This window comes from Eleginops maclovinus, chromosome 21 (assembly GCF_036324505.1).
Source record: "Eleginops maclovinus isolate JMC-PN-2008 ecotype Puerto Natales chromosome 21, JC_Emac_rtc_rv5, whole genome shotgun sequence".
NCBI lineage: Eukaryota > Metazoa > Chordata > Actinopteri > Perciformes > Eleginopidae > Eleginops > Eleginops maclovinus.
The window spans coordinates 457501-462500 of NC_086369.1; the positions used below are offsets into that span (position 1 = coordinate 457501).

Consider the following 5000-nt stretch of genomic DNA (forward strand, 5'->3'; position numbering starts at 1 on the left):
GTTGTCACTGAATCCATACTGAGCATTCTGTTACTGAGTAAGAACAGCAGTAAAATGCAGCTAAAGTATTTTAAAATATTATGGTATTCCACACTTTTTAATTATGTTTTAATTAAACTGAAATATATATATTAAGGTATATGTTTTTTTTAAATCCCGGACTTTCCACATGTTTTTATAAAATATTTTATTTAGAATTTTCAGTTATTTTTTAATTTTATTTCATTGATTGTGTTAGCCTAGCTTAGCACAAAGACTGGAAGCAAAGGGGAACTGTTAGCATAGCTTAGCATTTTTGGGGGGATTTCAAACTTTTATCAGTAGTCATTTCTCAAATATTTTACCTAATATTTCAGATATTTTGTCAGCTGTATTTTAGACGTATTTCGCATATTTGTAATCCTATTTTTTGCATATTTTATTTTAATTTTCTGAGATTTTTAGACATTATTTTATATTTTATTTTAAGTCCTTTTTAAACCCGTGTTTTAGCTGCAGATCTGTGAGGATGTAAAGCAGTGCAGCATTTATTTTAAACAGCGGCTTTTAAATGGAGGTTCTGCATGTGTTCCCTCTCAGAGAAACAGGAGTCTGAGCTGAGAAACACTCGATACAGCTGCTGTAACTCTTCTGGTTTAATGCTGCAGACACACACACACACACACACACACACACACACACACACACACACACACACACACACACACACACACACACACACACACACCCACACACACACAGCAGCATCGATTGAACAGTGATTGCAGGCTCCATTTAATGTTCTTATAAATGGTACAAGTTCAATCTAATCTGAACCGTGTAGCGCTGCTCTCTCTGCTGTCAGTGTGAACAACAGTAATCTCCTCTAATACCCTTTACTGCCACACACACACACACACACACACACACACACACACACACACACACACACACACACACACACACACACACAGGCTGTGGACGCCATATATTTTCCTGATTTGTTTCTCTGACTTACTGACTTGTTAGCAGTTTGTTACCACAGCCGGTTCCACTGCGGTTCTTTTACCAACCAATAAAAGGTTCTACTGCAGTTGTTGACCTGTACATAGCTGGTTCTACTGGGTTCTTTACCCACCAATAGCTGGTTCTACTGGGTTCTTTACCAACCAATAGCTGGTTCTACTGCGGTTCTTTACCCACAAATAGCTGGTTCTACTGCGGTTCTTTACCCACCAATAGCTGGTTCTACTGCGGTTCTTTACCCACCAATAGCTGGTTCTACTGCGATTCTGTATCAGCACGCCGCTGGTTCTGTTTCTGCTCCCTCTTCAGATGTCCTGTGTTTCTCTCCCCCATGTCTCGCTGCGTTCCTCAGTCGCTGCTGTCCTCCAATGAAACGCCAGCGTCACCGGCTTTAATTGATTTACTCCAATCAGGGATGACCAGAGGGAACACACACCAAAGGCACTGTAACGTCGTCATATCTTAGAACGTGTGTGTGTGTGTGTGTGTGTGTGTGTGTGTGTGTGTGTGTGTGTGTGTGTGTGTGTGTGTCTCTGTAGGGTTCAGGGTATATTAATATTTCTAATAGGGCTGTTATCAGCTTACTGCCAGCTGTACACAGTAAACACACACACACAGGGAAGCTTGAAGGCAAATATATACACACACACGGTTACACACACAGTTACACACACACACTCAAACACACTCTCTGTCTGTCTGTTGTGTGATAACTCCCACAATGCCTTTCTGTGTTAGAAACACCTGGAGGTCAAAAAACTTTTCTCTGCATGTGTGTGTAAACAAAAATGTTGTAAACAACACACACACACACACACACACACACAGCTGCAGGTAAACAGTGTTTAAAGGTGAACGAGTCAGTGTGTGTTTGAAGTTTTGGATTTTGTTTTGGCGGATAAATAATAGAAAACTCAGTGCGTGTGTGTGTGTGTGTGTGTGTGTGTGTGTTATTTGTTCATGTATAGTGTGTGTGTGTGTGTGTGTGTGTGTGTGTGTGTGTGTGTGTGTGTGTGTGTGTGTGTGTGTGTGTGTGTGTCTGGGTTAATTAGTGTGTTAAAGGGTTTATCAGCGTGTCGGCATGCAGGAGATCCATCCAGCCTTTGAACATGCCAGAGCTGTGTGTGTGTGTGTGTGTGTGTGTGTGTGTGTGTGTGTGTGTGTGTGTGTGTGTGTGTGTGTGTGTGTGTGTGTGTGTGTGTGTGTGTGTGTGTGTGTGTGTGTGTGTGTGTGTGTGTGTGTGTGTGTCCAGTATGAAGCCACTATCAGCGTCCTGCCAAACCAATTAAAGCCCTGTTCGGGGAGTTTAAACACAGAGCGACTGGGACTCAGATCCAGCCAATCAGATGAGAGGTCACGCTGACACGCTGGCTCCCTATTGGCCAGTTTGTTGGATCTGAATACTTTGACATTTGAGTTTAAATCCTCCTGCTCCGTTTCTTCTTCCCCGCCGTCAGATGAATATCAGCCTCATGTCTGTGCGCACTGATAGCTCCGGACTAGAGGCAGGGGGAAACTGTTAGCCTAGCTTAGCTTGAAAAATGGAAGTATGGGGAAACTGTTAGCTTAGCAGGTAGACTAGAGGCAGGGGGAAACGGTAGCCTAGCTTAGCACAAACAGTGGAAGAAACTGAAAATGTTTTGGCCTAGCTTAGCAGAGAAACTTGAAGGGGAGTCAAAACCTTAGCCCACCATAGCACAACCGAGGCTAAATGTTAACTTAGCTTAGCACAAAGAGTTGACACAGCGGGAAAAGGTTAGCCTAGCTTAGCACAGAACTAGAAGCTTACTGACTCATTAATAATGCTTAAAGTACAATGACTGAACGAGGTAAGCTGCAGATTCAATATCATTTACACACATTGCAGAAGTAATATGAGTGGTTCTTTGGAGCAAACGTAGCCACAGCAGGAATATAATTCTACTCGTATTATAATTCTAATAGCACGAGTGAAGTCTTGTGTTTATCTGGCGTAAATACAAGCTCTAAACACAGTAAATAAACAATATAATACAATATACATCTGTGAAGCTACTCTGACTGTAACATGTTTGTTGGCTTGTGTCAACGTGCTTTCAGTGTGATTCTGAATCCCTGCAGGACACACACACGCGCAGCAGCAGCAGGATGTGTGTGTGTGTGTGTGTTATTTGTGTAAATCTTCTCAATACGCTGCAGCTGCCTCTCCTCACGTTTCAATATAACTCTGGTAATAGAATTACCCCCCGCCATCTGTGTGTGTGTGTGTGTGGGTGTGTGTGTGTGTGTGTGTGTGTGTGTGTGTGTGTGTGTGTGTGAGCTGTGTGCGACGTGATTGGTTTTGGGGATGCCAGGGGTGGCGTGTGATTGGCCGACAGGTGATGAGGTTAACGAGGGAGAGGAAGGCGAGGACACGATCGTGTGTTTGTTTGTCTCTCAGCTCGGATGGATTATCGAATAACGAGATAATAATTCAACGATCGGCTGCTGCTACACATGAGACTACCAGACAAAAAATACAATGAAAATTTCATAAAATAAAGTAAGGAAAACCAGCACGTACAAAAACAACAACTGAATACTAAACCTAGAAGAAATAAGTCATTAAAATCATCCTTTTACTGAAGCACAATAATACAGAAATGTCTGATATATTACATTATTTGTGTAGGAATCAATTAGGTGTATAAATCAGCGCCTTATATATCTTTTCTAAATGTAATATTTTACAACTGTTTCTAAATGTTATACTTTTCTCTATTGTTGTTATTATTTCCTATGTATAAATATTCTGTTCTTCATTCATTTATTTAGCCGGTTAAAATAATTCTGTATTAGTAAAAGATAGTCCCGGCAGGGTTCATACTGAAGTCTCTATATTTTGTTAGATTATTAATATTTCCGTGCAGTAACCCTTGAGTTAATGTGTCAAACATCTTATATCAACCAGGAATGTGAAGAGTTTAGAAATATATAAACTCAAGTATGAAGTTTATTCTTCAGATTTTATTAAAACGTTTTTTCTATTATTTTTCATGTTCCTGGTTTCTTAAATCACACACATGTACGACCTCTCTCCGGCTGTTTGTTCTGGAACATTCCTCTGTTGCTAAGGAAACAGCTGGTACACACACACACACACACACACACACACACACACACTCACACTGTGACAGGACCGGACCTGTCGTACAATAAGTGGAAACGTGAGCTCAGAGAAACGCTCACATTTTATTGTCTGTCTCGTGGAGCGATGGAGGGTTAGAAACAAAAGTCATCATTTTGAAAAAATGATCGGACATTTATAAAAGTTGACGTTTAGGAAAATAAATTGGGAGACAAAAAGTGTGAATTTTTAAAAGGAAGATGATGAGGGCCACATGAAGAATGAGTTAGAATAATGAGAAAATAGTGGGACTTTTCTAGAAGTCGAAATTTAGAAACAAATCAGATTTTTTTAGGAAAAAAGTGATAATTTTGAAGAAATAATCGGAAATTCAAAAAATTCAAAATTAGGAAAAAAATACTGAAGTTTGAAAAGAACATTGAAAAGTCAGTTTTATCTGATAAAAAAAAAACTTAAAAGTGAGAAATTCAACAATTAAATAAAACAAGAAATTAAAACCAGTTTACGGTGTGAAACATTACAAAAGTTAGGATCTTTTAAATATTTTATTATTCTCATCATTGCCCTGTGTAAAAACCTGAGTGAACTTCAAGAAGAGATAAAGCAGAAACCCCCAACCCTGTAAACAAGTGTTCATCAGCGCTGAGTAAATACCTGTAATTATATATATTTATAAAATACACGAGGAGTGTGCGGTGCTCTCTCCTCATCAGTGTGGATTGTCTCTGCTATGATTAAACTCTTGTTGTTCTAATCGATCCTCCTCAAGGACCATTGATCTGCTGACACCCACACACACACACACACACACACACACACACAGAGGAATTAAAGCTCAGGCTATTTTTCTCCCGTAGATTTGAAATGATGGCGATGATATTTTAATAAA

The 5000-nt window shown here is 39.8% G+C and overlaps 1 protein-coding gene across 1 annotated transcript in view; it reads left to right on the forward strand.

Moving 5' to 3' along the window:
- The window catches only part of LOC134884048 (receptor-type tyrosine-protein phosphatase mu-like), an 84996-nt gene that overhangs the window by 24630 nt on the left and 55366 nt on the right, over positions 1 to 5000 (forward strand).